This window comes from Ammospiza caudacuta, chromosome 7 (genome assembly GCF_027887145.1).
Source record: "Ammospiza caudacuta isolate bAmmCau1 chromosome 7, bAmmCau1.pri, whole genome shotgun sequence".
Lineage (NCBI taxonomy): Eukaryota > Metazoa > Chordata > Aves > Passeriformes > Passerellidae > Ammospiza > Ammospiza caudacuta.
Genome location: NC_080599.1, coordinates 24,079,522 through 24,101,064, shown reverse-complemented (window position 1 = coordinate 24,101,064; position 21,543 = coordinate 24,079,522).

The window sequence follows — 21,543 nt, the reverse complement described above, 5'->3', positions numbered from 1 at the left end:
ATGGGAACAAAATCCCACCAGCCCCTTGAAGAAATTCCCTGCCTGAAAAGGATAATATATATAATCATATAGGCAGTGTAGCCCTGGAACATCTTTTCCCCCTCATATGGTAAATAATGGAAAAATCCCTCCCCTACCTTCCTGGAATTTCAAGTCATGGGGTTTTTCATCCCATAAATCTCCTGGTTGATGTGGTTGTTGCCAGTTAGAATGAGACAAGCTCTTGTACATCCTTGCTTTTCTGCCCATCTTGGCATCATTTTCTTCAGATATATGTCAATATTTTTCTATTACATTATTATCTGCCTCCTATTTCCAGCTGTTGTTCCACGTGGCCTTAAAACATTCCTGTTCCCACACATGTTCTTTTAGAATAATAAAATCATGAAGGTGAGAAACCTCTCAGATCATCCAGTCCAAGCAATCTTTCCAGACTCCTCAGTCCTGAAATGACATCAGTAGGGATACAAGAACATGTTTTGGTGTGGGGTATGTGTGTTATAGAGGTAAAAATTATACAGATAAATATTATGCTCCACAGGAAACTTTTGAACTGCATAGCTTTAGCCATAAGTCATAAAGTAACCAATTATTACCAGTTTTTCTCATTGCAGCTAAAAAATTCCAAAGGAAAAACAGGAAGAAAAGAGAAGTGCTTCTGTTTGGACAGGTTCAGCCTATTTTAGGGAAGTTTCTTTGACTTTCTTTCACTGACTCTACTCCACTAGCTGTTACTGGCAAAGATGTGTTTCTAAATGCCATATTAAATACATAAAATATATATATATATAAATATACATGGCACATATTTCTCGTGAGGTTCTGCTCTGGTATCTGCTGGTTTCATGCAGCAAGTTATTTTTCTGCTCTAGATTAACAAAGCTGCAACACTCAGTGCCAGGGGCAAATCCTGATGTATCTGCACTCCTGGGTCAGGGGGGTGATGAATGGTGAGAGCTTTGCAGTGCACAGTGTCCAAATAATCCCATTCCCCAGCTGGAATATAGAGAATATCACTAAAAATACACAATACTTCATGCTGGTTTGCCCTGGGAAGATGTGGGAGTTTTTTTGGCAAATGAGGGAAAGGGGATTCTGGTGGGATTAATAGGTTTGTGGATGATGTAAACTCGACAGAAGGTTGTACCAAACTCTCTCTTTTCTCTCTGGCTGTTGTCCTGGTCTGAAATGCCTCTTCCTCTGCAGCCCATGGAGTGCGGGGTGATTTCATGGGATGGAAATGCCCTGAGTGATCTGGAAATGTGTTTGTTCTCCCCAGCTCTGGGTGTGGAGTTGGGGGACCCTCATCACCGTCTCCTTGCAGGCCTAGTAATCCCACAGGAGCTTGGCCAAACTCCAGAGAGCTCCCTGGGGGCAGATTGGGACACTTGACTGGGCTGAGGCTGAAACTGGACTGACAGGACCCTCAGCAAGACAATTCCACTTTTCCAAGGTCCTTTGTGCTCCACAGGTGCTCATAGTTGAAATGTCTATCCAGAATCCCTTCAGATCCAGAGAAGCAAAAAAAAAAACCCAACCAAAAGCAAAACAGAAAACAAAACAAAGGAAATCGCCCACAAAACAAACACAAAACCAAACCAAAAAAAAAAAAAAAACCCAAACAAAAACCCTCAACCTGTTACTTTTGAAATTCCAGCAGTCCCGTTTGTATGATGTCCTGAAGTCCTAAATTTTGTCGTATTTGCCATTTATTCCCTCCATCCTTGCTCTGATGTGACCCTGTTGAGACACCATTAGCAGAGCAAGGATGTGAGATGGTTTTCCTGATGGGATGTCAGGAGGAAAAAGGGAATACACAAAGGAGGAGGGATTTTTGCCTAAATAGAAGCTTCATTTTCATTTTACCTTTCAACTAATTTCAATAAGCACAATAAAAAATAGAAGGTAAAATAAAGAGGGAAAAAATACATTTTACCAACCACCTTAAGTCTGAATTTAGAGTCTTTTATATCTGGTAACATAAAGTACAAGCGAATGGCAAAGTAGCAGCAAATCCCTATAGCAGGCCCACATTGCATGTTTTATGAAAAAGGTATGATGCAAGCAAGCATCTGATTAATAATTAGTGGAGGTGATTTGCATTTGTACAAAAAAAAATCACCTTTACACAATTCTAGGGGAAGGAAAATAATTATAAAAATTCAGTTTTAGGGCTGCAACAACATAAAGGCACCTCAGTGCAGATATGAAAATGTTGTCTTGGTTGGTTTATCAGCCACAGCCTGAGCTTCACTTCCCTGTTTGGCTCCTCCTCATGTTCAAAAGGTTGGAAATTCCAGGAAAATGCAACAACCCCACTTGTAAGGAAAAGCTACAAATATAGGTCAGGACCTAGTTTAGCCAAAAGATGGTGCTAATGTATTTATGGAGTTGGTTAGAGCCAAAACTGAGCAGGGAAAACACAAAATTCACCAAGCTCTGCTGCATTTTAAATAATGAATGAGCATTTTTATTTACAGTAAGCCATGGTGAATGTAAACAATTTTGTTTTTACAGATAACATTCAGCTTCTCTGAATGGATTATTAGATATTAGCAGCTTGGTGGGATATTACAGAACTAAAGAGGATAAATGAAAATATACTTGGATGGTAACCCTTAAATTTCACAATTATATTGCAAATTCTGGCCTCTCATTAAAAAAATAAAAGTGATTGAAACTGCACAGAAAGTACCAGAAATGTGTAAGCAGGATAAGAGACAAACTGTACTTTCTGCCTGGCCAGATTTTCATTTTTACTTTGATTTATATTAGTTTAGAGTTGACTCACATTTCATCCCTGAGATGCAACAGTTTTGGAAATCCTGCTAAGCTCCACATTTCCAAAATCCAAAATTCCCTCATAATACTGGAGAGGAGCACTGTCACTTGTTGGCAGAGAGTTGCAGCCTCTCAGATTCTCTGTGGGTTGGAATTTTTCCTGTGTCCTCCAAGAATTCTGCTGTCAAATCCTAGAGGAGGAAATGCTGGCACAATGTGTTCTCTCTCCTGTCACACAGAAGGTTCTTCAACCATTCCACCTGCACATTTCACTTTCTGATTTTTAAATTTCACCAGAGCACACTAAAATTTAAGCAAAATATACTCCGGGGGCAAAATAAGCAGAATATAATCCTATAACTCCTCCCCTCTCATAGCCTGCACTGAGCTTCTAGATTTTTCTGCCTTGTTCTTATTTATGATGGCCAGGAACTGATGCAGAGCTGATAGCAAAAACAGGGAAATATTTTATGGAAAACAACTCCTCCACATCCTTTTATTTTGGGGGCATTTTGTGGGGAATCCTGCCTGCCTGTGTGGGCATTCCCCAGCTGATCATTCAGAAGTTGTGCCTTGCATTGTTGGGTTTCACCTTTGATTTTTAAGGTAATTTAAACTCTAGCAGGTGACTTCCCAACCTTGTTTTTTTCCCATCCCTTTGGTTGCTAAGCAGTGTCAGCATCTTCTCAGACATGGTTGCTCTACTTTTTTTTTTTAATTTGGAAAGAGGGAAAACCCAACACTTTCAAGATTTCCTGGTGCCTTCCTCTCAGCAGGAATGTAACCCCCAGAGCTGGTCAGCAGCCATGGAATAAAAAATGATGAGCCATTTCCCAAAAATTTGGCAGCATCACTCTGGGTTTTGCTTGGTTATTGCTTCCACTCTGGGTTTTAATTAATAGCTGCATTTTTGACAGGGAGGAAGGGCAGACAAACAGTTTTGAATCATCTGAGCCTTTAAGGATGAAAAGTGGTCACATAGACTGATTTGTGGTAGTGACTCACAACTTTTTGAGATTTCTGGCCTCAGAGCAGTAGTTCTGTGTATTTAGCAAGAGGGCTAATTGCTAAATTTGAGCTAAATTCATAGATATCTACATCATAGACCTGTGTTTTCCTCCAGATCTGTGTTAAACCAAGCTGACCAGGTTCAGGAGGTGATAATTTCACACCCTGACTTTCCCTCTGGAGGTGTGGCCTCAATTGTTATTTCTGTTTTGTTTGCTTTGCAGACTTGTCAGTCTTTAATTGCAGTATCTGATGATAAATATAACCAAAACTGCTTCTACAGCTTCATATTAGATTTTTCTTTTAATTGAGTGCACAGAAACTGTCTCAGCATCTCTACCCCTGTCAGTGTTATTAATGGAAGGAAGAATTTGTGTGGAACAAACTTTGACTTTTCCTCATTATGGCCCAAAGGAATTGTTATCACAAACAGGCAACAGAAAAGATATTGAGCATCAGGAAAATAAAATGTGAAGGGATATCTCAGGTTTTAAGGCTTGTACATGGCAGAGACTAAAAATACTCATGAACATCTTTTTCCTGACTGCAAAGGGTAAAACTTCCCTATCTGACTTCTCACAGACCAGGTCAAATGCTTATAATAGAAAATGAACATAAATTCTAAAACAGTTTGGAAATTGAAAAGATTGATTTTCTTTATGTATGTGGCAATTTCTTGGGATAAAGAAGCCATAAACCATAAATATGCACTACTAGAAATGGTGTACATTGTTTTCTTGTGATGGCATTTTCAACAATGCAAAACAAAAGCAGAATGATATATGGAATTTAAATCCAGGGGTGTTATTAGGCTTTTCAAATGAAATTATGGCTGACTAAAACGCCCTCAATTCTACCTAAGGACATTCACTCCCTTCATTTAAGTATTATTACTTTTGAAACACATATAAATGTCTGCATAAGTTGAGTTTTTTATTATTTAAATTCCTGTAGATGAGTGGCAAGTTTCTGGTTGCTACCTTTAGATTTCTTCAATCAGAAATGCAGGGATTTGTCACAGACATCTTTTATGAAAAATCCTTTCCTTAGGATTTTTCCTCCTAAGAAGCTGAGAGGCCTCAGGAACAAAATGTAAACAATGGTTATCTGCTGCTGTGGAATGCAACAGGTGCATCTGGGATTAGCCCATGTTAGTTGTTGCTAATTAATGGCCAATCACAGTCAGCTGGCTCGGACTCTCTGTCCCAGACACAAGCCTTTGTTATCATTCCTTCTCTTTCTATTCTCAGCTAGCCTTCTGATGAAATCCTTTCTTCTATTCTTTTAGTATGGTTTTAATAGAATATATATATCATAAAATAATAAATCAAGCCTTCTGAAACATGGAGTCAGATCGTCTCTTATCTCATCCTAAGACCCCTGTGAACATGGTTTTTCTTTCCCTGTGTGCTGCAGCTCCTGCTCCTCTGCAGCCTGACCTGGAACAGGAGCTGGGCCTGCACAAATGAGATGGAATGGCAGCAAATCCAGGTGAGCAATGGGCAATGTGTGTGCACTGAGAGCCATTCACACAGAATTACAGGCAGTACTGAACCTTCTCTTTTAGGCTGTGTTTAAGCTGATTTAGGAAATACAAATGGTGACAGTGTGTGCCCAGAGACTTTTGCTGGATTTCAGAGAGGACTGTGACTGCAGAGCTGATTTGGGTCCAAAGCTGTGAATACACACAGAGCATTTCTGCATCCTTGACATCTTTATAGTCTTTTTAAGTCAGGTGCAATGTGTGCCCTGTATGAGAAGGGAGTGAAATTGTAACCAAAAGCTATTAAAATGACATTCTGATAATTTTATTGGACACAAAAGCTCAGGGCAGTGGTCAAGGCTGCCAGAGCTCCAGGAGCCTTGTCTTGCCCACCCTGTGAGGAGAACTCTTTGCAAAGAGGATGTTCAGGAGCCCCCAGGCAGGGTAAAGACTTCTCCAAACTATTTGAGGAAGGTTTCCTTTCTTTCCTTGCTCCACCAGAGTGCCCCTGACTGCCCTCTCTTGTGCCTTTGCCTCAGCCCACCCTTCTCAGAGCTGTGCCATCCCAAGCACTGCCTGCAGTGGAGTCCAGCCTCCCTCCCTGTGCCCACCTTCCCTGCTCTCCTGGTGCCCTGTGGCCATCCTGCCTGCAGCCAGCCACTCCCATCTTGTCCCTGGCATTTTGGAGACGCTTCAGCCCCTTCCCAGGCTGTGACCACCTGGATGTCCCTCTGTCCTGCCCTGGAATCCCTGCAGTCTGTCCTGCTGCTGCTGCTGTGCCTCCTTTGATGTGAGAGTGGCAGCTCTGCAGTGAGAGCTGTGGTGGCCATGGCCATGCTGGGAGGGACAGCTGCTTTCTGTCACAGCCTGCAGGTGTTGTGTTGAGCCCAGAAAAACAAAATGAATCAGTAATTAAGATTTATGAATAAATTGTCTCACAAAAGCCCGCTGAAAAGGAGAAGCCATAATAAAAAGGCTGAAAGGAAAGGGATTGCTTGTTGCTGGGACAACTGAAAACGTAGCAGCAGGTAAGGCTATTGCTGATGGGCTGAAAATCTGAAATTTAAATGTTCTCTCCTTTCAGTGAGTGCCACAAGTGAATTTTTCTGCGTGCCTGACCTGCTTTGTAGTCGGCTGGCGTGGGATTGTGACTTGCATGTAGCTTCATTTGCTAATGCAAACCCCAGTGTTGGTAATGCCTGCCTGAGTGATGCTCCACTGCCCTTCTCAGACACCTGTTGGAGTGAAACACTGACTAAGATGATCTGAGCTCCTCTGTTGCCACCTGAATCCGTGTGCAACTGGGCTACTTTCAATTATAGAATAGTGAAAGCTTTGAATTCCTGCTCCAGACGAGTTATTAACGTCGGTATCACACTGTGATAAAACCACATTTTTAATCTTGCAGTACTTAAGGTACATAAAGCATCACTGCTGCTTGAGATTTACTGGCTTCCCACTGCTCAGGTTCACTTTGTCAGCAGCAGAGGAAAGTCAGCTTTGAGCTCACAGGTAAAATGGAAAGAACTGGAAGAAGTTGTTGTTCAAAAGCTCTTCTGTGGGTGAGGGGGAAATTACAGAGTTAGTACAAATTGTCTGCTTTGCTTAATTAAAAACAAAACAAAAAAGGCAAAACAACACACTCCCCTCAAATCTCAACAACTTATGGGAAGTATTGGTAATGGTTAAGAAATTATCAAGTCTTATCTCTTCACCAGTTGAGGTTATCTTTGGTTCCTGTGGATGCAATTTTGGCCTTAATGGCAAATTCTTTCCTAGGAAATATGAGAGGAGAAATGGTGCTTAAACCCAAGACTGTTGTAGTCTGGGTATTGGAGAGCTGAGCTGAGGTTGGGCACTCTCACCTCAGCAGCCTGGAAAACTCAAGTTTTGGATTATCCAACTTATGCTCAAGCTCTTAAAGCTCCTCCTGCTTTTCCCTTGCTCCAAAGGCTTTCTGTCAGTGTTTTTTTTTTTTTTTTTTTTTGCTGCACAAAGCTTTGGCTGACCCTTTTGGAGGGTTTTGCAGAGCAGATTAAATCATGGGCTGCTCTGCTGGCAGGGCTTTAGGTGTTGGTGAAGGCTCAGGGAATGTGTGACTGCAGCAAATTCCCCTCTCCTACTCCCTGCTTGGACACCTGTGGGCACAGAGGTTAATATTCCAGGGGATAATTGGGTATTTCAGCACCAGCACCCCACTATTTAGTAGAAGCTTTTTATGAAATGATGCAATTTCATCACCTCTGTGTGCTTTTTTTTTTTTTTTTTGACAGCCAGTGTTAGAGCCAGCCTTTGCTGGTGGAAATAGGCATTAAAACTGCTTTAATTACTCTGCTTTACCCCATGGAGGCTGCTGGGACTTTGGCAGCTTCTCTTCAGTGCAACCTAATTACTGCACAGGCACCAATTTTCTCTTCACAAACCACCTGACCTTGTCAAGCAGGTTCATTGCTGACCACAATCTGCTCCCCAAACTTCCAGCTCCTGGAAAAAAGGTGATTATAGGCACAACTTTCTACACAGGACTTAATTTAAGTTTTCCCTGGCTTGCACAGGAAGGATGTTTCCCACCAGGCAGTGCAGGGAGAATTGGACACTGGGACATTTCAGCCAAAACAAATTTACTCTCAAAGCTGATTAAATTTCAGAGTTTTGGAGCATGACATGATAACCTTCAAATATCTCAGCTATTTTCTGCAGGTTGTAAAATTTATATATTGTTTTATGCAAATAGCCATCCATTTAATGGAAGGACTTGTGGGCTGTGAGTGTTTTTAGATCTAGTTTGCTGTAGTAAGCTGGTGTCACACTACTACAGATTTTCAGATATTTTGTCTAAAGCAGGTACATCTGAAAGAAACAGAAGAGCAGGATCTACAGAAAGTGCAGAAAAACATCAGAAACCAAAAGAGAGTGAGGTTTTGTGATGCACACAGCATGACTCCGGCTTTTATCTTTGCAAAGAAATAATATATTCACAATATCACATTGTCTTTCCTTTGAGGGGGTTTCAATCATGCCCAGGGAAGGCTCCTACTGTCTGATAACTCTAATTATCAAACTCTACCCAAAATTAACCTTGGCTGCTCTTGCAGTCTGAGGCTTTTCAATATCCAGTTTGGGGAGCACTGTGGATGCACAGGAGCACAGTGTCTGTGGCTCCATCACATTCCTTGGAAAAATGTCTTTTACCCTCTTCATGTGGGATTATGTGCATGTTTTGGGATACAAAGGGTGACCCAAGCAGGTTGTAAAGGATGGTTTAAATCAAATGGTTGAGAAAAATGGAAATTGGGGTTTCTTTATTCCCTGTGTTGCAGAGGAGGAAGGGCTGGATGGGCGGACAGGGAGAACTCTGGAGAACTCAGCTTCAAAACAGAACTCAAGGTTCCTGAGTATAATAACATTTTAATCAATAGTTTTGTTGGGTGCCTCCTATGAGCAGCTGCACGCATCCATCTCTACCCTTTTGGGAGTCACATTCATTCCACACTTCCACAGTGCCTGGCTGTGTCACTGTGGTGTGTTCCAAAAATTATGTACCCCACAGGCACTTTGGTTTGCTTATTCCTGCATTCCAGGCAAGCTAATATTAATTATAGCTGGTCTCTAGTTAAATCTGAGTGGTAAATTCATAATTCATAAGTGTCAGAGGCCTCTAAATTGGCTGCAGCTCCCCAGCATTGATTTGGGGAGCACCCTGATAAACCATTTTGTCTCACAGAAAGGAAGCAGCTTGTCAACTCTTTGCTTCATATGTGGGACAGGTAATGCTTGCTCTGTGCACAGGCTGCCAAGTTGAATTTAAATTTACAGGCATTAAATTAATATCTGCATGGTTGCAAACATCAGATCAAAATATTCTCAGAGAATTTAAAGTTGGAAATAAAATATGCATTTGAGCAGGCACATATCTGGGTGGGCTTTCCAGGTGGGAAATCCTCAGTGGGTGAATCCAGAGCCCCTTGGCAGCCCACTCTTGAAAGAGTGCCAAATTTTATCCTGATCTGTGTGGGATTTCATGGTTTTTTATATCCCCATGTGCATTATTTCGCTGTGGCTACCCCACAAAACCCTGTTACCAATGCACGAGTCTGCTTTGAACTCTGGGTCACTCTCTTATTTCATATTCCATGGTATTTTTCTCTATTTTGGAAGAGGTTTGTGTTAGGCAAGGCTTGAGAGAAAGATTTGAGTGTTTAGTTGTCCACTTTACCCCCTTACTGGATTTTATTCACTCTGTTCCTGAGTAGGAGGAGAGAAGGAGCATTTGATTTGATTTTTTTAAATTTACTCCTATTATTGAATAAATTATATTAATTGATAGTATTGATAAATTAAGCCAGCAAAATACACAGAGATTGGCAGATTTGAGGTTCCAGATCTGTATTCTTCCAGGATCAGGACAAGTTACTGGATTTATAGTTGCTAAAGGAGAAAGTGATGCCATGGGATAGATAAGGCATGTGTTCTAATGCTTTTTTTTTGTTCCAATAATATCTTGTACATCAGTGCTCAGGATTTTTCTTTGCATCTGAGTGTTGCCAGTGGCAGCCAGCCTGGCGTTAGCCAGAAATGGACACTCCCTGAGGATCTGCTAATGGGTGGAAGGGGTGAATGAGAAGGGATGCTGAGCAGGGTGGGTGAGGCTCTCCTGCCCTGGGATCACAGAGAGAGCAGCTACAGGAAATCAGGATTTCCCTCCTGTCCCGGGATAAACCCAAAACGTCTCTAATTTTCTTGTAGCCTTTGCTTTCTTTTCAGTCCCACAGTGGGGATGGCTGGCTGTAGTTTCAATCTGCTATTAGGAGGTCTTTAAGAAAACCAGAGTTTCTTGCAAAATCCCCCTTCTGGCTTTCTTGTGAAATGAGAGCAGCAACGATAATGACCCCGCAAAATTTTTATTTCTTTTATGTTTCATTTATGGCCTCTTTGTCCAAGCCAACTTTTTTATCAGTGCTCGGGGCAAAAGCACTGATGGCAATAAATCACAGAATGTTTCCTCTGCTCCGGGGTGTTCCAGGGAAGTGCTGATGCCCTGGGCAACATCCCTGCCGGGGATTCAAAGGCTGATCTCCCTCCACCTCCCTGTGTGAGGGTGGGACATCCCCTCCAGCCTTGCCAGACCTGAGTTTAACGAGGAATGGAATGAGCTCCTGTGCTAGGCACAGAAACACTCTCCAAACCTCTCAGAGGTTTGAGAGAGGAGGGCTGCATGAAGTAGATGCCCCCCCAACACCTGAGGGATGAAGGGTTTGGAGTGGAGATGGACACCTTGGCTTTAAAGGCCTTTCTTGGGCTTTCTTGGCTCCCTGAGTTGTCCCAGAGCAGCCGCCCTGCCAGGACAGTGCTTCTAATTATTAAATTATATTTAATTCCTTCTTTCACCTCTGGCTCCAGACAGGGTTTTTTGGGGGCTCATTCATGAAACCATCCTGGGTGGTGTTAAATCCTCCTGTCCTGGCACAGATTGTGGAGCTCCTGACCCGAGTTTTCTTCTCACATTGCTATTTCAGAGGAAATTAAAGTGCCTGGAGAGAGTTTTAAACCTGGCTAATGCAGAGTGCTCAGCTCCTCAGTCTCTTTTTTTAAGGCAGTGAAAGCTGTCATTTGTGTTAAAATCAAGTGGGATGTGAATCTCCAGGTTTCAGTAAATTATTCCTGTCACTTGGTCTCTGACTTCTGCATTTGTGCTTCTCTGAAACTTATTAAACATATCTGAAAAACAGAAGAGAAAGCAGCACAGCACAGGTCACAGTAAATGATGTTGATTATATTTTGTTGTGACTAGGAGAGGCAGTAAATTAGTCTGGGCTCCTCACATCAGGGAGACTTTGGATGACATTGAATACGTGAGTGTCTCTCTGCAGGGACACGGTGTGCTGCCTCATTTCCTAACTTTTATCTAATTCTGAATGAAAAGGAATGGAAGTGTGTGATGCCTATCAGCATCAGCATTAGGACATGGATAGACAAATAACCTTGGTCTGGAGGAGAGCATGGCCTCGTGTTGGTGATGGGGAATAAAAAGATTTTCTTCTGGTTTGTCACAATTCTCATGGCACCTTTCATAAAACACTACAATCTTTTGTCTTCCCCTCTTTTATAGCAGCCCCAGATCACTCACTAAATGTGGGGGGTTTTGCTGGTTTAGCTTTAACTGAGCTGTTTGTGGTTTTTGCAGAGCAGATCAAATTGGATGGAATTGTCCTTATTACTATTCCCATTCACTCATCCCATCTTTAGGGTCAGCACAGGCAGGATCTTGCAAACACCTGAAAAAATGGTTTCTTTTTTTTTCTAAATGTGGACCATAGAAACCACACATACAAAAGACACAGAAAGAAGACATAAACAAATCTGTGACTTGCCCGAAACCAGCTGCTATTCTGGAGCCTGCAGGTGTTCCCAGAATCCTTTGTATAATGGGAGACACTTCTTTTTGCATATTATTTTCCTGAAACAAATTGAGGACTCCTTATTATCTTCCTGCAGTGTGCAGACAGAACATTCCTTCTGTTGGTTCTCCTCCTGGCTTTGGGAACTGTGCAGAACCAACCTGAGCTAGATATTTTCATCCTCAGTCTGCGATTTTGGGAACTTTCCTGAGAAAATGAATTGTGACACAATTAGTCTGCGTAACCTTTTCTATTCCTTGGTAGAATGTCTTAAATTGTATTTTGAGTGAGAAAAATTGGAGAATATACCCTTGTTTTGGAAAGAAAGGAAAGGATTGAGTGCTTCAATCCTTGGAAATTGCTTATTACAGAGGACAGCTCCTGGTTTATTTTGTGTGTGGGTGATGTGTTTGTGCAGTTTTATGGCCTGGTTCAGGCTCATTAAAGCACCTTTGGGAGGTGTCACTTGTGAGCAGGGAGCAGGAGGGATGGAGCACAGCAAGGCCTCCTGCCTCCAGGCACTCCCTTACTCCAGTTCCTACTACTCATGATAAATCCTGGCTCTACAACATTTATCTTGCAAAATGTCCCATATTTTTGTAAAATTATTAGATTGACTAAAGAAATAGAGACCTATTTTATATGAAGATACCTCGTGAAATTAAAGTTGACAGGCGATAGCCTTTGTCTGGAGAGGCCCTTTAGAGAGAAAAGTAATCAATGGAGAAACTTCTAGGGAAATGTTAGCATAAGAATGAGTGGTTTCAAATAGTCTGCTCATAAATTCCAGCTGGACTTCAGAAGTTTGCTCAGAGATAGAGGAAATGAGGTTCTGGAATGACTTTACAATAATAATGGGAAAAGCAATCAAGCGAGTTGTGAAGATGAAATAAGTTTTGTGCAGGTAACTGTGCTATAAAATTATCATCTCATTCATTCCCTGGGAACTTCCTCATGGCCTGTGTTTCTGTCCTAGTGGAAATTCCCCAGTGGGCAGGACTGGGGCTCTCTTGGCAGAATGGCATCCTCTAAAGACTTATTTCTCTGAAATTTCATAAAAAACTTTTAAGCTTTCAAGAATCTTTATGGATAAAGAGTGGGTTGGGGTGGCCCTGGCTGGCTGCTCTCTCACACCCCACTCCTCAACACATCCTGTTGTTGATGTGCTGGTGGAGAAGATGGGATGTAATTAGTTGATTCTTCTGCCATTGTGCCTTGAAGTGTAGAAAAAATTCCTTTATTTTTGAGCATTTCTAACTTTCTTCACAGTTGGCATCTTTAAAGGCCTCTGAGAGATGTAAACAGCAACGTTCCCATTTTCCACATGAAAATAAGCCTTGCCAGCTTGGTTGGAACTAATTTTCTAATTAATGGCTCCCTGATTTTCTCTCTTCCTTAGAAGCTGTGGTATTCCTGTGGATAACAGCACTTTTGTTGTTGTTAGGCTCGACTGGGTTATTTTTCCCTAGTGAATGTCTCTTTTGATTTAACTGTAGGCACTTAGGGAGAGCAATATGGAGGAGATAAATGAAAATGCACAGAAAATATTAATTAAAATATAGGTCCTTGTCTCACTTGCCATGGAAGAGCAAGATGCAAGATTTTTTTTCTTTAGATCCTTTCCTCACAGCCTATTAACAACTTATTATCTTTTTTCTTTTTAAACTTTCTATTTCTTTCCCCAAAGTCAGCAATGTGTTCAAGTGAGTGAAAACATTCTCCTTTGAAGGTCACCCCACTCTCAGATTGACTTGACTGCTGATTGCACTTGAGCTGGTAGCTTTAGCTCACATTAACCCCATTTGTTTTTAATTAAGAATGTCTTTTGAGCAAAGACAGTCCATCACTGCTGTCAACAGGTAAATTTTGCTCTTTAATACTGAGTCTTATATTTCAGTTTAACAGAGATGAAGCTTTGAGGGCTATTTTACTCAGACTACAGATTTTTAAGCAGGAATGCAAATTGTCTCACAATTTGCCATGGTCCAATTTAATCTAATAGCTTTCAAAGTGAATTCTGATAGAAACAACTCACTCAGCTGCACATTTTCATGTATTTCCTTGGTGTCCAGTGTGTATCAGGTAACATTTCTGCTCATTAACACTGACCCTGTTCTGTAAAAGCCCTTTCAGAACTGGCAGGCTCTCTTTTCCTCTCTTCCCTTTGCTAGTGGTATTCACAAAATATTGCTTTGGGGTTGGCTAATCAAACACAAACTTTGATATATGGGTTGCAGTGCTTAGAAAATGGAAAACAATAAAAATAAACAAACCCAAAGACCCACAAATTTTTGGGATAAGCCCTGGGTTTGTGTTTTCCATCAACTTACTTATTTTTTCCTGTTTTCTGGAAAAAGGAACGATTCTTTCCTGTTTTCTACATCAAAGAAGATAACATGGAGAATGTTGTCTGGGACCAATTAGCAGCAGCTCTCTGAATTAGCAGCATAGCAGATTTGGACGATCCTGTGCCAGGACCTGTTCATGATCAAAACCCGGTTATCATTTCCATTAAAGACATTAATTTTTCTGACTGATATGTTTTGGATGATGGTAAGTATCGTTGTATTGGATTGGTTCCCTATTAGTGGCAGGAATATGGCATTTCTTTCTGGTTTGGGTGCTATCAACACCATCCACTGAATCATAGAACCACAGGATGGTTTAGGATGGACTTTACAGCCCATCCAGTCCCATCCCCTGCCATGGGCAGGGACACCTCCCACTGTCCCAGGTTGTTCCAAGCCCCATCCAGCCTGGCCTTGGACACTGCCAGGGATCCAGGGGCAGCCACAGCTTCTCTGGGCACCCTGTGCCAGGGCCTGCTCACCCTCACAGGGAACAGTTCCTTCCCAATAGCCCATATATCCCTGCCCTCTGGCAGTGGGAAGCCATTCCCTGTGTCCTGGCACTCCAGCCCATTTAAAACTGTTTATTTGTATTGATTGTTTCTTGTCTGTGTTGATCACATAATGCTGATTCCTGGCATAGAGCACAATTTCTGTGCAAAGAAACCAAGCAAGAAAATGTAATCCTGTTTAAAATTTGCAAGCGAAAGGGCAATAAGGGTTTTGGAGAGTATTAAAACATTTCAGATGATATTTGGCAGCTGAAGGCATACAAATTCCTAAATCTTTCTGAATTAGTAGTGATTAGTAAATATTATACATGCATTTCTAGGGTTTTTGCCTTTTCTTTTAAGCCACTTCTGTGTTCTGACAACACAAATGGAAATTGTGGCAGTTGTGACTGGAATGCTGATAACTGAAGCAGGCTCTTTTAGGCATTGGTTTTTGGGGTTCATTTGCTGGCTTTGCTTGAGCTGGATAATATCATAACTATCACATTTATATTTACACAAATAATTTGCTTTGCTTTTGACAAGATAACAGAATTTCTGACATATTTATTTTTTTTGCTCCTTTGCTTGTTATTTCTTGGCAATGGAGTAAAATTTGCTCGTGGAGTAAACCCTTTCCTTCTAATTGGAGGTTCTGCTCAAAACATCTAAATTTTTGTTATTTCATGTGTTCCCTCCTCCTCCTCCCCTCCTTGCTGGACTTTTTGATATTAGATTCTTGTTTTTTTTCTATTGGTTCTTAGGAAATCTATTGAAAAGGAAGTCAACAGTAGTAATCAAACTGAATTATAGCAAAGCTCTGGCTTTCAGTTCACAATTGCTACAGATATGGGGCCCAATTCATTATAAACTATAGGCACATAAAAGTCAAATTTCCTTTCCTTTATTTGGCTGGTTACTTGATGTTTTCTTTCTTACAGGTTCTTTTTTGCAGGAAAATTTAACAGCTAAGTGCTGCCTGCCTACATGGCAGACCCCATTGCATTAACTTTGGGAGAAACAAGTTGGAAGTGTTTCCTTCACTTAAAATCTTAGGTGTTTTTTATGTCACTTTTCTTTTTTTCCCACTTAGCACTCTGCTCCAACAGGTGTGTCTTTTACTGCCTCTCACAGCCACACTTCTAGTGCTGCTGCTGCTCTGTGCCTGCATTTGTGCTTGTTAAGGAAAAAGTGCTGGAGGCTGCCTCCAATATTTTTATTTCATCCCTGTTTTCTTATGTGCACACCTCTGCTCATGGAATCACAGGATCTCCAGACCTGGAAGGGACCCTCAAGCACCACTGAGTTCAACTCCTGGCTCAGGACACCCCAACAATCCCACCCTGTGCATCCCTGGGAGCGTTATCCAAACCCTCCTGGAGAAGGGAGGGGAAAGACAGGGAAAGCTCCAATCTCTGCTCCCTGTGACAGGGACAGCACCCAGGGAATGGCTGGAGCTGTGCCAGGGCAGGGTCAGGCTGGAGATCAGGAAAGGCTCTTCCCCAGAGGGTGCTGGCACTGCCCAGGCTCCCCAGGGAATGGGCATAGCCCCAAGGCTGCCAGAGCTCCAGGAGGGTTTGGACAATGCTGCCAGAGATGCACAGGGTGGGATTGTTGGGGTGTCTGTGCAGGGACAGGGGCTGGACTGCATGATCCCTGTGAGTCCCTTCCCACTCTGCATGCTCTGGGGTTCTGTGATTCTATCCCAGCAGAGGCTGCTTGCCAACAAACATTCCCTGCTGGAGTTTCTGCACTTGCAACTCTGTCCCAAGGGCAGGCCCAGAGATGCTCTGCTGACATACTGGAGGGCACCTAGGGTTAAGATTAAGGTAGATTTGTAGCAACTGTATTGCCAGTATGCCTTTCCAGAACCACAGAATGCTTTGGGCTGGGAGCTCAAGGATCATCCAGACCAGAGCAGCTGTGGCTTCCCCATCCCTACAAATGTCCAAGGCCAGGCTGGACAGGGCTTGGAGCAACCTGGGCTAGTGGAAGGTGTCCCTGCCCATGGCAGGGGGTAGCACTGGGTGTTCTTCAAGGTCTTTTCCAACCAAAAGCATTCCATGACACTCTGATTCTGTTTTCTTTCTCACAAGCCGTGTGTCATGTTAAAGCAGGGACCTTCCACATCAGAAGTGTTTAAATCAAAAGCTGAGGTGGTGCTTCAGATCCACCATTCCACGTCTTCCTGATTCTGTTGTTCTTTCTCACAAGCTGTGTGCCCCATTAAAGCAGGGACCTTTCCCATCAAAATCGTTTAAATTAAAAGCTGAGGTGGTGCTCCAGAGCCATCACAGGAACTGGAAGGGCAAGGCTGGGAGTGGGGGAAGAAGGCAGCACTGGAGGCACCACTGCTTCCTTTGGGTCTGGATTTCCCTCTGAATTCCAGAACATCTCACCCTGCAGTGCACTGTGCCTGCTGTGGGAGGAAAAGATAAAACTGGGAGCCTTGCACATCCCTGAGAAGGGTAATCAGCCAAATTCACGTTTTGGAGGGGAAAAGGAAGCTCTTGCTGATAAGAAAGTGTCTCTTTGATTCTAATCTCTTTCACCTGTTGAACAATTATCGATGATTTTCATTACGGGGCTTTGTTGGCGGTGTTGTGAAAGGAGAATAATCAGGGCTGCATTAAGGTCCATGTAAAAAGCCTGTCTCTATTTGCATGGTAATGAAGTACTACCTGAGGTGTTAGAAGGAGAATCAATAGGCTAATAAGATTTTATGCTAACAATCTCAAGTAACAACCTGGGCTCACCCTTAGATAAAAGGATTTGTTTGAAATAGGAAAATACTTATAAGGTGGGTTTTCTTTCTTTAAAAAAAAAAAAAAAAAATTATATCGGTGCAAATTAAAACATGAAAAAGATCTGGTTTTTTAAGTATTACAGAAAATAATTCCAATCTATCTGAATGTTGTAGAAATAATGGCCTAATCAGGCTCATTCTTATAAGTCCTGTGTATCAATTTCATTTTTTGGTGTTGATATTTAGCCTTGAGGATGAAGGGTGTAGCAGTCCACTGCTGAAGGCAAGCCATCCTGTCCGGAATAAGAAATAAAATACTAAATAATATTGCCTACAGCTCCTCAGGTAACACCCACTGACTGCACTGGGGGTAGACAGCTTCTTGAGGGAAGACCTGACCATTTGGGGACAGTGCTTAGACTGAGGGAAACACACCTCAGTATTCTGGAAAAATGTGTAGGTTTGCTTTTTTAGCTTTGTATTGGTGCCTTTATTTTTTTTTTCTATTTTAATTACAATTGATTTTTGGTATCATTTAAGCACAGGAGTGTTGCAGAAAACACATTTTTCAGCTGGGCTGTCAGGCTAAAAATTGGAATTTGCTGCAGATTTTGGAAGGAAGAGGGAGATGAACTCTGTGTTTTCTTGGAGAGGGACACAGAAAGCTGCTGGGAACTACTGTGTCCAAACCCCTCTGAGTTAGCATGGCTATGCCTGGGAAAAATCTGGGCAAATCTTGCTTTTTATGCATTTAAGGTGCTGTATAATAAGGGACAGAAATATGGGTTCAGCTGTGTGAGGCCATGTGAAACCTCACAAAGTGTAGGGTTATCCATCACACACAAAAAATACAAATTGCAAACTCTGCTGGTTTATTAGCAAGACATGGGAAAAGCAGAGGCACCATCAGGAATCTCAAGCAAAACCAAAAGAAAATTTAGTAAAGACAGAACTAGATGATTCTCTTTTTTCTATTTTCCCAGGTAGCTCAAACATAAGAGAGGAAAACACATTTTAATCCAGAAATCTGCCTTCCCACCAAAAATCCTCATTCTCTTTTTGCAAGAAATGAGTTTTCTATATTTTCTCCAGTGCTCCTGACTGGGTTTGTTTCCACCATGGGTGCAGGAGGTGTCTGTGCCCAGCCAGGGACAAACTCTGATGGACTGTCATGAAAAGGACAGGTAGGAGAGGAAGGTTCCTTATAACAATAAAATAGAAATGTGTCCTTTCTCAGTTATTACTTCCTTATTATTTTTTTTATTTTTTGCTTTTGCTTTCTGATGAAACCAAGCTCCCTAAGATGTGGGCAGAGCAGCGTTTCATGGCAGAGCACTTGTGAAAATGCCCCACAGTGAGGTGTGTCTACTTTGAATTTCCTTGGGATGCTGCCAAGGTGCTCTTCAAGAGGGAACAAGTGACAGGAGTGCTCCTTGAGGGGAGTGGTGCTTCATTCCACTGGGAAACTGCAGGCTGTGTTGGGAAGAGGGGTTTGAACAACCCTCACAGCTTTTGGGAAATAGCTGTGGGGTTTTTTTTGCAGTGGGGAAGAGAGTGACAAAGTGAGGATTTCTGATACAGCATTTCCAAGCTGTTGTCTCCCTCTGGGTGTTGTCTCACTGATTTCTTTTCACTCCCTTCCCTTCCTGCACACCTGTGGATTGCAGAGAAAGTGAGAGCTGTGCATTCTGAGCACAGAAATGCTGCCCTGACAGGAGGGGTCTCCTTCCAAGAGCTTCCCAGTGTTGTATTTGCTGGGAATGCCCTGATGAAGGCAGGAACGATGCACCTGACTCCATGTTCTCAGAAGGCTCATTTATTACTTTATAATACTAAATTATATTAAAGAATACTATACTATACTAAAGAATACAGAAAGGATACTTACTCACTGCTAAAAAGATAATAATGAAAGCTTGTGACTCTTTCCAGAGTCCTGACACAGCTTGGCTGTAATTGGCCAAAACATCTCACAGCAAAATCCAATGAAATAATCACCTGTGGGTAAACAACCTCCAAACACATTCCACGTGTGAGCACAATACAGGAGAAGCAAATGAGATAAGAATTGTTTTCCTTTTCTCTGAGGCTTCTTATCTTCCCAGGAGAAAAATCCTGGGCGAAGGGATTTTTTCAGAGAATGTGAACGCCACATCCCAGCACTAAACCCCACACTTTTGGGAACAAAAGGCAGAGTATGTGAGCTCTGTGTGCTGGGGCTGCTGGACATTGGCAGGGACACATTCCCATGTCTCTGTTGTCTGCAGGCAGAGAACTACATTTCCCTGACTCTCTGGGATAATGGTGGGGTGCTGATGCTTTTTATTTGGGCTTTTTAGCTCAAATCTGAGTAAAATTGGAGAGAAGGCAGATGGGATGGAAGAAGAGATTTTGCCTGGCATGTTGTTTTTCCATCAGCTCTCTCCACAGTTTTGTTTACTGAAAACAATATAAGTTTTCCATTATGTATTTACTGGATTTTTAATTGAAAGGATCATTATTAAAAACCCCTGACAAGCTAAATTAAGCTCTCTGCTTTGGTTTTAACCGCTCTGATGATAACTTGCAATATAATCTATAACTATTTATGAGTCAATTTTTTTCACTGATATAAATTCCTTTTTAATTCTTCTGTGAGGTCCTTCAGTTTCCCCTACTGTGGAGCCAAAGGGAACCAGAAAATTAAAATCTAAGGCAGCGATTACAGTGAATTATAATTTTACTGTTTCCCATATGAAGAATTAGTTTCCCCCATTTCTTGCTCTTGTTACAACCTTTGTCAAGAACATAAATTATCAAAATTCTTCATTGGTTAATATTCCATGTGAATTCTAGAGGAAGTGAGACAGTGTGTCCTTTGCACTGCTTCCTGGGCTGGATTTCTTTTTAAACAAAAGAATGATGCAAAGTCAAATTTTTGCTCTTTTATACAGTAGAGCTACTGAGACATTAATTTCTTTTGTGGTCTTTAGGTGTGGGAATACCCCAAATGGAAAGGTGGTGGGGCAAAGAGGAAACGTGCATGGGATGATCATGACTTGATTTGATTCCTTATATAGCCTCCAAAATTGAACTGAATTGGGGATTGAATTGATCAGGGAATGGGGCCAGATTCAATGTCCTTGGCACTTGGGAAATTGGTTTAATGGTGAACATGGGGTGGTTCTAGAATCAAGATTTGGATTTGGTGACCTTAAAGGTCTTTACCCACCTCAACGATTCCATGATTCCAGTGAACACCCAAATAACCACCAAATAACCACCTACTCCCTGCTGCTTTATCATCAGTTGGGTAAAGAATATAAAATGGTTCTTGGGGTTCCTGAACAGGGAATTTTTGGTAGCTCAAAAAGACTTTTTTGCAGGTGTAGGAAATCTGAACTGAGCTTCTAGTTGACCACAAAATGTCATCAGGAACTCTAGTGACAGGACAAGGAGCAATGGGTTCAAATTAAAAGAGGGGAAATTTAGGTTAGATATTAGGAAGGAATTGTTCCCTGTGATGGGAGCCAGGCCCTGGCACAGGGTGCCCAGAGAAGCTGTGGCTGCCCCTGGATCCCTGGCAGTGTCCAAGGCCAGGGTGGATGGGGCTTGGAGCACCCTGGGACAGTGGAAGGTGTCCCTGCCCATGGCAGGGGGTGGCACTGGATGGGCTTTAAGGTCTCTTCCAACCCAAACTGTTGTATGACTTCCAATCTTCAGCCATCCACCTGTTTTGTTCTGGGCTTTGAAAGAGTTTTCTATGGAAAGCTGGAATTAGATACAAATTTTTGTACTTCTTAAATTGATAAAAGATGGTTTGGGTTTGGTTTTTTTTTGGTGAGGAGGGAGTTTGATCCCCTCAAAATTTTCAGTAGTGTGTCACAGTCACAGAGTGAGCATCAGCCAAGGCCCCACATGCACCCCAGTGCTCAGTTGTGCTTGACACCTTGTATATCATTGCTCTGGGCACAAGCAGAATGTTTCTAACCTCAGAATTCCAGAATCACAGAGAACCCTTATTCACACTTATTTTTAGCCCTGGCATTATTTCCCCACATATACACTGCCCTTTTCTGGCCACTGCTCATTCCTTCCTCAGTGCTGCATTCCACATCCCCCCTGGAGAAGCAGTGGCAAACTTGCTGTGCTTGGATCAGTGCTGGCAGCAAAAACTCCCCTCTCTTCATTCTTGTGCTGTATTTGCCATTAAGGTGACATGTGAGGAGCTGAGGGGACAACAACCTTCTCAGGCTCTTTGGCAGTGACTCCAGATCGTTTATGGGAGACGTTTCAGAGAGCCTCAAGT